Below are 13,207 nucleotides of genomic sequence, written 5' to 3'. Positions count from 1 at the left end.
GTAACTAATTTAGAGATGAACCACCACTCTACAACTCAGTCAACCAAGAACCCATCCAAAACCATGTAGTGAGGCATATACCATATTTATCTAAGATTTTAATCTAAAATTTTAATAATATATAGTATATCATATAAAGAAACATTCATCATAAAAATATTAGTTTAAAAATCAAAATTATAAATAGGACAGTAAATTATATTATTGTATTAATTTTTACTGTCCTATTTATGATTTTGATTTTTAAACTAATATTTTTATGATGAATGTTTCTTTATATGATATACTATATATTATTAAAATTTTAGATTAAAATCTTAGATAAATATTGATATGGTATATGCCTCACAACATGGTTTCGGACTGGTTCTTGGTCGACTGAGTTGTAGAGTGGTGGTTCGTCTCTAAATTAGTTATATACATATATATTATATATTACGAAACCCGGTGTAATATTATACCGATTTTTGCCTGTAAGGTTGGAATAAGTTTTTATTCCCTAATATTATTACTACATATATATATGATATACTCTTTGCTTATTAGGGCTAGCAAAAAAGCTCTCAGTTCAATGCGTGGTAGATATCATTTTAATGACCATAGGAATTATGCATAAGATGCTTGCTTCAGCATTTTATGTCTATTCAGTTACTGCATTGTTGGAGCAGGAAACTTGACATAGCACACATATAACTGCTGTGTTTGTTAAGATATATAATGTAATGTAAAATCATTTATTTACTCTTTCAACTGTTGGTCTGTGGCCATGCTGGAGCACTGTTTTGTTGAGATAAGTAAATCAACACAGTACATATTTTGAGTCTGGTACTTATCTTTGTATTTCCCCCCTAAATCGCTAAACAAGCATGTCTCAGTTGTCAAGCAGTGAACACACCCACACGCATATACATATACCGATGTGTATACATGTATATATTGTGTGTCTCATTTTGGCAAGGTTTTTACAGCTGAATGCCCTTCCTGATGCCAGTTACGTTACAGTGTGTACCAGGTGCATTTTATTGTATTTTATTGGAGAGATTGCCTGCTAACTCACAAAACTCGAGAGCCATCACGACTCTGGGAGTGGGGTGGAGTAGAGTAGAAGGAGGCATCAGCTGAGCTAAAGTGTATGGTGAATGAGAGGAATAGACATGGTTGTGAAAGGGTGGTAGAAGGTAAGAGAAGACCATTCTAATGGTGGTGGGGAGTCATGGAAAGGAAATAATACCAGGAGAGAGTATGATAAGGATCGTTGGGGTGACCCAGTGGTATCGCTCCTATTGGATAATAGGAGCAGCTAGAAATGATATGAGTGGTGGTGGCGAAGTCATCATGAAGTGGTTGCATCCAACACCAAAATAAGGATCTAGACTTTTCTGTTTAACACACAAGCCCCAGGTGAGATAGCACTCTGTATTTAATTTTATTCTTTCTGGTCTTTGAATTTCACCAGAAATCTGAACTTAGCTATCATTCCTCAAAGATTGAAAAAATATGCATATTTAGCAGTTGTAGTCTAAGAGTGTAGATAGTTTGTGACCACCACCAAAGAAATTAAATTGATATTCTATCATTGTTTCTGCTTTATGTTCATAGTTAAGACATTCAACTTTTACTGGCAAAATTCACTGTAACTGCTGAAAGCATTGCAAAGTTGACATGTATTTTATTAGCTGTTAGTACTTAACTTAAACCCCTTGTTGGCCAGGTGTAGGCAAAGTATATTTACTGTCTTGAATAACTTCTTCAAGACATGGTTTTCAGTGGTGCCTTGAATAATTTATGGAATTGACCCATCCTAGAGAGTATTTATTATCTAGGGTGATAGTAAAGACACTGGAATATTATTTGCTGGATGTTTCTGATTGACAAAACATTTGGAAAATTATTAATGTAGAGAGTGTGGGGTGGGTCTGGAAAAAGTCCTAGCAGCTCAACTGAGGCATTTGAAGTAGACTGCCAAATTGAATAAATTACATCTTAATGAAAATAAAATTGGATGAAAACAATTTAATCAGAATTTTAAAGTAATCAAAACAAATTTGATAGGTTCACTTAATGGAGTAGACTTTCATCAAAAATGTTATGTTCCACTCAGGATAATTCAGTCTTTTTTTTTTTTTTCTTGTAAATTATTGTAACTACGATAACCTTATCCAACATGTCCATCCCTTTTTATAGGGTATGATTTAAGGGAGATTTGACTGCTATTTCTAGCAGATCGTATGAGATTTGGCCAAACTCCTGGGCACTAAATCTGTGACCTAATGGGAAGAATTTTCATTTATCTCATTGATAGCTTTCAGAAATGTTTGAACATAATAACTCTTGTCACACTACCTTTTGAAGTAAAAGGATTATCCTTTGTGTCTTGGACTTAGGCATAAGATTAACAATTAGTCATAATCCATGTATTAATGGGGAGAATCACCTACATGTTAATCACATGAAAAATAATGTTTCAACTTTTAAATATTATTGTATGCAAAACACTCTTTTATTTATAAGTTGTTGGAACCAAAGTTTTGACAGATGGCGTGGTTGACCTTAGGTCAAATGTCAACATGCATCTTTTTGTAATTTTTTGGCTCAGTTTTCTGTGATTTGAAGCTAGAAGTAATCACTCAGAAATTACTGAGAGACGATCATTTTGACAGAATGTAGTGTTTGTTATATTATTTTATGATCACTTAATGAAAGTAGGAAATTATAAGCAATCGGCATTTGTTAAATTGAAATATAATTTTTTTCCCCGTGCTATTAACATTAGAATACCCTAAAAATATTTCGCAGAAAGTTAACAAAAACATAAGGATGAGTAGAAATTGAAATTTGAAAAGCATAAACTTTGGTGTTGAAGCATAGAAAACTGAAGAAATTATTTTGAGGTAAAACAAAAGACAGAGAAAGCAACTCATCCGCCTGGAGGTTGCCGATCAGTGTCTTCGTTATTTACATAATTTTCTGATTATAAAATGAAAGAAATACCGATTATTGTTGTCATAGTCTGTGATCAGGGCTGGCCTAATGGTAACAGGGAGCAATTTTCTGTTCCTTTCCCCGGACGCACTTGAATGCAAAACTTCTTTATCCGATTTGTCCTTCTTTTCTAAGACAATAGTATGATTTGAGAGTCAGCTGATATTTCTAAAAGGGCGAACGATCAGGCAGAAGTTCCTTTCAAGTGTTCTATAAGCGTGGAGTTTGCTAATATAAAAACATTGTAGGCAACCTTACTGACGAAAAACTATAAATATTTTTTCAGTTGAATGTTCTTCCTTTCCCTCCTCGATTATATAGTTGCACTGCTCTGTCTTTTCTATATTGTTAACCAATATAGACCTAACACGTTCGTTGTACTTAAGCGACCGGTTTCTGCAAATAATACAAAGAAAAGGTCACTTTATCATTTGTTCAAATTTCTATTACTTATGAAATTAGTGACAATTTTTTTTATGATTCTTACCTAACTTTTGTATAGTAAAAACAAAAAGAAAAAGTGTTTCGAAGGACGGAGACCACGTAGTGTATTTGATGGCATAAAAGGTAGGCAGGCATGTTAGAGGTACTTCAATTTCGGGAAAAAAGAAAGATTCTAGTTCATTAAAACACGTAATTATCGACTCAGCTTTGCATATAGGACCTGAGGTGATTTGTTTTTTTATTTGACATTTTAAAAATTATTTTTTGGTGCTGTTTGTGTAGGAAATGCGCCTTACATGCAGAGAAGACTTTTAAAAGCCATGTCACCTCATTTATGTTTTGGCAGAGCATTTTTAAAGCATGAGGGGTCTGTCAACGCATTCTACATTTTCCTGTTTCCAAACAGTAATGTCATGTGCCAAACAAAATCATTTTCTTGATTTTTGGAGAGAGATCCCTGGCCGGCGGAGTTCACTATTCGGGATCAGTTTTCTCTTGTTGTCCTTCCAGTGAGCTAACTAATGAACATCATGCAATATATTGCGACAATCACTTCATTTCAGTTGGTAAACAATACAGCGCTTGCCAGAGTTTCGACCTTTTAGTTTGGGTTCAAACCCTGCTAAGGTTGATTTTTTTTTTAATCTTTTTTTTTTTTTTTTACCTTTCATCAGTCGATAGTGTGTGTTAAAGGTGTTTCTGACATACTTTAAACTTATCGATTATCTGACTGCTTTTTATTTATTTATTTATTTACATTTACATTTATTTATATTTATTGACTGAGTGACTGTCAGTTCATTTCTAAATTTCCCCGTCTGCCTCCTTTAGGTGGTTGTGCTTCTATGTTGTCGTTCGAGTTAAGAATATCTGAAGCAATTTTTGAACCAGCTGTCGTCTACAAGTTACTATTTATTTTTGTTATAATGTAAAATTATTATTTTTATTATTACTACTGACACGGACTTATCGACAAATAAGTTATGCAATTTCCCCCAACCTTTTCTACAACCAGGATCCTCTCAGCCGATTTAATTAGCTTCGACAAAGTCGATGTTGTTCTTGTTTGTTATTCATTATTTATAGTATCGTGGTTGCTCTTTTAAAGCAAGTGCAATATAAACACCGGGTTTATACTTACAATAATAGTGTAATAACTAGATTACTACCAGGAATCATGTTATAACTGTTGGAAAGGTCACAAAAATGGATATTTTGGGTATGTACGTGTTCAATTACTGCATTTTTCTGTCCAGTTTATTTCTTTTAATATTTGTGAAAAAAAAAAAGAACGCATTAATTTACAGTTGCTTTTTTTATTCTTTTGTGTTGCTCATTCACTATTTGTCTGAATGCGTTTTATACGTTAATATTTCTAACATGCAAGTTTACTCCGCTAATCGATTCGTTTACGCATACGTATACACACGTGTATGTGCGTATGTGTACGTATATTGGATACATACAGACACACGTGTATATATGTATGTATACTATGTTGTACTTATGACATATCTGTGGGGTTTCTTTTAGCCAATATTGTATGTTATAATGAATGTAAATATTGCGTCAACGAACAACATACTCATGGACAGAAGAAAAAAAAACAAAAACGTAACGGCAATCAACTGTTTTGTATCTTGCCAGCGGCTGTGCACCCCCTTCAGCAATTCTCTCTTTATAAACCCACTGATGTTAATGACCAGAGTAAACTAGACGCACCAAATTGCATATTTAACATTTTCCTATCACAAACCACTTTCCTGAGTATATTGGGTGTTTTTTTGTTTGTTTGTTTGTTTTGGTGGTCGGGGAACATCAACACTAGAGGATGAATAGAGGAAACTTCGTAAGTCTTATCATTCTTTGCTTATTTGCCAACCACTTTACTATACTAAGGATATTAGCTATATTTTGTGGTACCAGCACGACAGCATCTCTCTCTCTCTTTATCTATCTCCCGCCGGCCACTGTAAGCGTGGAGGGGTTTGTCAGCTTTGTTGTGGAACCACAGGAGGGTTGGTGCCTTGTACATGGGTCACTGTAGAGACCACTCAGAGCTGAAACATATCGACCTGGGAGGGGAAATAGGAGAGGAGCGAGACCAAAAGTGGGTGAAGCGTGGCGGTGAGTAGAGTAATAGCCGAGAGAACTCCGTAAACTTGGGTGTGTACATTTGCTTAGATGACCAAGGATGGAGTTGGAAGAGTGGTTATAGAGGGATCAGGATAGCTACATGGAAGAAAAGGGCAGTGGTGTGATGTAAGCAGCAAGTTTATATGGGGTGAAATTCAGTGGGAAGTGATTGGCAAAAACAGATGTGGACAAAGTTAAGGGTGAGTGATGGGATACGATAAGGGAATGGCAATAGAAAGTTGAGAGAGTTGAAAGTGTGATGGTTAGTAGTAAAGAAGTGGGTAAAGGTAATGCAATAGAAAAATGGGATTATAAAGATGTGAGGATGGTCCAATGCAGTCTCATATACGTTGGCCTAGTGAGAAGAGATGATAGCAGACCAATGCAGTCTCCAGTACATTGATAATTGATATAGGCCTCGTGAAGGAATGAAATAAGAAATAGTGTGATGAAAGGGGTTTAAAGAGTGTGAGTTGAGGAGGGGCAAAAACAAGATGTATGCTTAGCAGAGTACATACTACCTCCGGTTCTAAACCCACTATCCTTGTGTCATGGTATGTTTTGCTGGTGATTGGGTCTTCTCATCAATTTGGTTATTTGTCATCACAGTGGGATGCAAAACCTTTAGATCAGCCTACATCACTTCATCCTATAGTTCTATTAGCTTGGAGTTTTCATCACTTCTTTATGCAATATTCACCCTCCATATGCATTATATATAGCCAAACTAATGCAACCTCCACTCTTCTGCTACATTGGTTCCTCTTATGCACAATTTTCTCTTAGCACTTTTGTACTCTGGTGTTCATGTACACTAACATTACTCATCTATTATAGCATACTTGCTTCATTTCTTTCATTCTCTTTTCAAGATAAAAGGTATCTATAACTTGTTTTATATATATATATATATATATATATATATATATAACAAGTTAAGGTGAAGAATGAATTTAGAGCATCTTATCAGTTACAGCTGTTTTGGTATTACTGAGTTTCTAATGCCATTGCATGTAAATGACTCCATGTTAAAAGTTATGCAATATATGTAGTTGGTTATTTTCAAGTAGCTCTTCCTCAAACTGGCATCAACATTGTGCATTGTATTGTATATTGCTTATACAAGGAAGAAACATGGCAGTCAGTCATCATCATCATCATCATATGTCTGTTTTTTTCATGCTGGCATGGATTGGATGGTTTGACTGGAGCTGGCTAGGAAGAAGACTGCATTAGGCTTCACTGTCTGTTTTGGCAATCACCAGTATAAAATACAAATAAAAATGAATGAAGATGGATAAAAGCAGGACAATAATTAAAAGAAAAAAAGTTTAAGTGGAAGAAGAAGAATCTGATGGTTAACAATAAATTGAAATAAGGGTATACTACCAGAAATGAGACCATTAAGGAACAAACCCCAGATATAAAAATAATAGAAGCAGTTCTATTAATGGTAGAAGATGGGAGTTTTGTGGATTGAAAAATAGAGAATGTAATTGATACCATCTTGAGACCCTATGATGGGGAGGGGATGTAGTGGAGTTGCAGATGATGGAGGGACCTCATTGGCAATAAAACTCAGGTGATAGTTGAGATATTATCATTTATTATATGGTTGGAGCCTGAAATCAGATATAGGACAGGAAGGATAGGGGAAGAGAAAATGACCAGACAGACATCATAGTTTTGACTTATGAGCCTTGATCTCAGCAATGAGATGAGAGAGGTAAAAACACATTTTGTTGGAATGAGTGGGCTAAAAACAAATAAAGGAAGTTAAGACAGAGCTGAGAATGTTTAAATTCTGATTAAACTTAAATATTGGTGTGAAAAATTAGGTAAACAACTAGCTTAACTGTTAGCTATTTAGTAATTTATTTAAAACCACTGTGTTGAAAAGACAGAAAGTAAATAATGGGACCACTTGCAGGGTTGAGAAGAGGTGATTTGAGATGTCCTAGTGTGATGAAGTTGGAAGTGTTCTATGTTAGTCTGAGTATCCCAATGACTGCCACCCACTAGTTAATATAAGAAAGTAAATGTTGTGATGCTGGGACTCAGTTATGTAACCTGAGATTCCATAAAATGAGAAGCTGATATCTTTAACAGTCAGAAATGAACACAATTGGGTAAGGGGATAGTTGTTCATAGGCTAATTTTCCTTTTACTTATACAAATCCCACGAGAGCATTGGGGTTTAAGGATGAATAAACAAAAAAATTTTTTTCAATAATATATAGGCACAGGCATGGCTGTGTGGCAAGAAGCTTGCTTCCCAACCACATGGTTCCAGGTTCAGTCCCACTGTGTGGCACCTTGAGCAAGTGTCTTCTGCTATAGTCTCAGACCGACCAAAGCCTTGTGAGTGGATTTGGTAGATAGAAAGTGAAAGAAACCTGCCGTATATATATATATATATATATATATATATATATATATATATATATATATATATATATATATAAATCAATCATGTGTGAGTTCCCCCACCAGTGCTTAACAACTGGTGTTGGTGTGTTTACATTCCTTTATCTGAATGGTTCAGCAAAAGAGATCGACAGAATAAGTACCAGGCTTTAAAAACAGAAAAAATACTGGGATCGATTCATTCAACTAAAATTTTTCAAGATGGTGCCTCAGTATGGCTGCAGTCGTAAGTCCCATATCAGTTCAGCCAGAGATGTATATTTGCACTTATCTAGACTCTTAAATGAATGAGTGTGGTTGTAAAATTCTCATTTAAATGGATATGTTGCCCTATGTAATAAAAGGATTCTGTATTAGTGGGTAAACTGCTATTATAAATTATCTACCTTCTCAGGTACTGATTAGCTAGCAGAAATTTAGAAGAGATTTTACATCTACATAGATTGGCATTTGGGTAGGGGACCAATAAGATTAGGTTTCTTTACAGGTCCTATGAAAGTTCTGCTCGGTAGTTTTCTATGCTCCATTGTGGGCGATCTTGAAGATCCACTATTGTGTCAGATTTAATATTAACATGTTCTGCTGAAAGGTTTATTGGACCCCTAGAAGTATTAGCATACAGTTTTCTATTGTACATGGCAGCTGTATTGTTCGTCAAGTTAAGTGTGGTGGAGTACAATAATTTGTTCCTGTTAAATAACTTGTATCTGTGTGTTGGTGGAAATAACTTATTGAGGGCCCTGTAAAAGATACCAGGTATATCTGTAGCTATGTTTTCTCTCGAGTGGAAGATTGAACCATTATGTAGTTTATTTCTACACACTTTATGTGTATAATCTAAATTCACCTGACCACTGGATTTAGTGGTAGTTGTTAAATTTGTCCCATTATGCCAGAATACTGAATAGGATTTGTTAAAACTTAATGTTGAGAACCTTGCTGGTAGCAATTATATATTGTAACCTACTGCTGGAATGTTTGGTCAGACAATTGTTTCTTTCAGGTATGACACCCTTAAAAGCTTCAGATGCATTACCATGAGAGGGAGTCAACTGAATTGGTCTTTCCCTAGTGCACATATTGCAGGAATCTAAGATTCTTGGATTAGTCCTGTCTGCAGGAAATGGTTGGTTGATAGTGGTGGTGTTGATGGGATGTTGAATAAAATTGTTTTTCATTTTTCTAATGGTATGGTTATTCGTTCCACCATAACTCAGTATAAGCCTTGGCCTGATACCCTAGGTTTTAATGGCTTCTGAGTGTGATCAGTAGTGTACAGCTTTGTTCTCCTCAGACATATAAGAGATCCTCACTCCATAACCTGATCTTGTCAGACAAAGCTTCATTGCAATATTGAGCATTCTGCATGCTCTCCCTTTTTTGTGGATATTCTAGATATCCTGATACGTTATTGATAATGGATATGATAACCACTCTAGGATGGTTAATTTTTATTTATATATTGTTAGTTTCTTTACATTTGTGGTGGGGATTGTACAATTCTGAGGTGAGGTCTAGAGTTGCATGTAAGTAATTGGTTACCCTAGTGTTCCTATTCATAGTAACAGATAATCTATAACCTCTAAGAATATTCTTAATTCTCTTAGTTCTGCACTCCAGTTTAACTTGATTATACCTACAAAATGTATATCAGTCAAGATCTCAATATACTCTGCTCCTTTTATCAGGGAAGATACTTTTGATATTACATAATATATACAGTTCTTCCTTGGGTAGAGTTGCTAGCAAAATAGTAATGTCAAAATTATCTCATTTATTTTTACAATCCAATATTTGTCATTGAATGCAATTATAGTCTTTTTAGATGCTAAAATCACATGGATTGCTTTTTGGATAAAGAGGCATTCCTCATGATGAAGTCTAAGGATTTATTAAGGACAATAGAAGTAGAGAAATAATAACTATCAAGATCTATTTGATAAACTTTGTATGTTTTTTGTTATGCAAGTTTTCAAACCAGCTAATGACATGTGCCCCCCCATCCCAACTCATCTTCCTACCCCACTCTCTCTACCAGTATTCACTCACTGCATTTCCCTTCCTTTCATTCATCCCCCACTCTCCTTTTGCACTCTCATGAACTTACCTACCCACTCAACTTATCCAATTGTCTGTACCACTTCATATATATTCTCCCTGTAACTTGAGGGCATGCTCTAACACATCTCCATCACCATCTCTCTCTCTCTCTCTCTCCCCTCTCACTTTTGCAACTGGAGTAGCCATGTATTTCGTCTACTGCAAGACATCTGTTTCTGGCCCTCTACTATACTGTAACCTCTCATCACCTGGCACAGAACCATCTCCCTCGATACTACTCTCTTCTTAGTTGAGGGGGTCTTGTCTTGCAAGTTACTTGGTGACCTCACTAGTGCTGGTGCTATGTAAAAAGCACCCAGTACATTCAGTAAAGTTTTGATGCTAGGGAGGGTATCAAGCCATAGAAACTATACCATAGCAAATAGTTGAGCTGGACTCAGTCCTCTGGTTCACTGGCTGCTGTTGAACCATCCAATCCATGCGAGCATGGAAGGTAGACGTTAAATGATGACGATGATACATAAAGTGCAGGATAAAGCAAGGTGCTAGTTTTTATTATTACAAGATAATGAATAATTTAATCATACAGTTGTTTCAGTGTGTTATGTGGTAATCATTTATGTAAAATGATTGCATAATAGATTTTCAGAAGAATATTGTAATTCATTTCAATATTATCTACCAATATAAGTTGGTTGACAGTGCAAAGATACAGTTGTGTAAGCTTAAGTAGTTCATGATGTAATAAAGAAGTCTTGTTTTATTCTGCTCTCAGATATATATCCTATAAATTATTCCAATGTACAAATGACCAAGTGAAAATTGGGGGACAAATAATGTCTAATACTAAATTGAAATTTGGATATACAAAGGTTTATATAAGTTCTAAACACTGGATAATTATTATCTCAATGAAAATAACATTACTTAATTATGTATACACATTGTGCATATTAATTAATTCTGTGGGCTGTTGAAGTATGTGCAGTCTTTCTTAAAAATTGAGATGACAATTACAAGCTGCAGTTGAGTAAGATGGGACTTTGTTGAGTGTTCTTTCATTTTATGTTGGGTGAGATGTTACTGTAGTCTCCAAATGAAGTGAGAGAAGGAGATGAAGTTTTCCCTTTCCCCTTATCATAAAGGAACCAGAAAATTTACCTGATTGGATGCCATATTGCTACCCGTCCTATTGGAGGCCTTAAATTTTGCTTAGCAGCTTTCCAAAATCATCTACCTCGACATATACGCATATAGGAGGTGCTGAAAAATTCCTGGCTTTAAGAGTATTGCAAAAGGCCTGGTTGGAGGTCTTACCCTCTGAGATCTTTTACAGGGTTTAAAAAAAACCGAAGGACTGCTGCAATAAGTGTGTGGATTTGAGAAGAGAACATGTTGAATAATACTGATTCTCCTATATTTTCTTTTATCCAAAGCCAGGAACTTTTCAGCAGCCCCGCGCGCGTGGGTGTGGGTGTGTGTGTGGGTGTGTGTGTGCGTGCGCGTGCGCGTGCTCATGTATTTGCATATGTATACATATGCTCAGATATGTAGCTATATATGTGTGTATGTATGTTTGTAAACGCGCACATGCCTATAATGGCCAATATTACAGAATGTAAATAAATGATAGAAAGGATTCAGTTTTTTTCCCCTGAGATTAGAGAGATGATAACTTTCTTTAACCCTTCTGGCATTTTAAGCAGGCCATATTCTGCTTGTTTTGTGTTTAAATCAGCCAGATTTAACTTTTCACACTTACCATACAATGTCATTCTAGAACTTAAACAATTATATCATTGAAATCACGAAGCTACAGGATCATGCAGGATTAATTTTTTTAAATGTGAATAAATAAACATTACATTTGGCAGTAATCTGAATGCTAATTGGGTAAGACAGATTTAAATATAAGTGTTTTTGATATGGACAATTTCATGTGGTACACGACTGGCTGATGCATGATCTGTTGGTGGATTTGTGTCTGATCAAATGTTAGGTGCTAATGTAGGCAAGAATTTGCTTGAAGACAAAAGTGGTGTGAAATTGGATTGGCGAAGTAAACCTTCAGTTTCAAAAAAGAAAAAAAAAAAGCAACCAAATAATCATTTATTCCACAATGTGTATTGAGTCTTCCCTCATTTGATTGACTCAGTTCACTGTTTCAAAAACTCATGCACACACTTGCGCATGCGCACTTGCTCACCTTCACACTCACTTACTTGCACATTCCATCCTAGGTATTTAACTCTGGCTTGAGAAAATAACAAACTACATCTCCTCCTTTTATATTTTACTATATCCATGAAGGCTTCAGTGTATGAAAACTTTAAAACAAATATACTAAAAGGAGACTTGATAAGATTAATGAATAACATGTGCCAACTCCATGAAGTAAAGAAGCATGCATAAAACCTTGTCCATCAGACACAGTTCTCTGGCTACAACCAAAAAGATAGAATCAATGTTCATGGTGGTGATGGTGGAGGGGAGGGTGCAAAGGAAAGATTAGAAAATTATAAGAAATGATAAAAATGGAACTTAACAATGATATTGAAAAGGATCATAGAATAGGTGAGAAAGAGTAAGAAAGGTAAGGCTAACTCATGATATAATAGTAACATGTTCTAAGGGGTAATGTCTATTGATGTTATCTCTAAAAGTGAATGAACCCCAAAATTTAGGAACACTCTTAGTGCTGCAAAATTTAGGATTCCAGGATTTAGGTAAAAACCATTATATCACAAGTGGGCAGAACATAACCTCTTGATAGGACCATCTTTACTGTTAATTATTGTATTGTAACATAAAACTAAAAATCAACTGTGAAACTAGGAATACAATATCCCATATAAAAGTGCATGAAGGGCAGGACTCTAATACAATTTATATTGGTGAAACTGTGTGCAGTCTGGCTGAGAGACTGGAGGGAACTGGTATATTATTATAGAGATAATTGAAACTTCCATCAGTGTTCTATCAACATGATAGTATATCAAACATAGAAATAAAAATTGTATTGACACGCCAGCCTGATGCAGCGTTGTAACAAATAGAAGCCATATGTATATCTGTAAAATTAATTTCTACTTAATAGGAAACATGAAAGAAATAGTAACAATCCCATCCTTGCCAATCCCCCACCCAACCCAGATAC

At 35.3% G+C, this 13,207-nt stretch overlaps 1 protein-coding gene and 1 long non-coding RNA gene across 2 annotated transcripts in view; one reads left to right on the top strand and one right to left on the bottom strand.

Moving 5' to 3' along the window:
• Positions 1-3,374, bottom strand: part of LOC128249086 (uncharacterized) — a 4,081-nt gene extending 707 nt beyond the window's left edge. Inside the window, exon 1 of the long non-coding RNA XR_008265214.1 lies at positions 2,992-3,374. This is a non-coding gene — a long non-coding RNA (uncharacterized LOC128249086). The remainder of the gene's footprint in view (positions 1-2,991) is intronic.
• Positions 1-13,207, top strand: part of LOC106869890 (echinoderm microtubule-associated protein-like 2) — a 374,285-nt gene that overhangs the window by 60,563 nt on the left and 300,515 nt on the right. The window lies entirely within an intron of this gene.

Source organism: Octopus bimaculoides, chromosome 11 (genome assembly GCF_001194135.2).
Source record: "Octopus bimaculoides isolate UCB-OBI-ISO-001 chromosome 11, ASM119413v2, whole genome shotgun sequence".
NCBI lineage: Eukaryota > Metazoa > Mollusca > Cephalopoda > Octopoda > Octopodidae > Octopus > Octopus bimaculoides.
The sequence above is the reverse complement of the archived record's forward strand: the minus strand, read 5'-3'. Positions and strand labels throughout refer to the sequence as shown.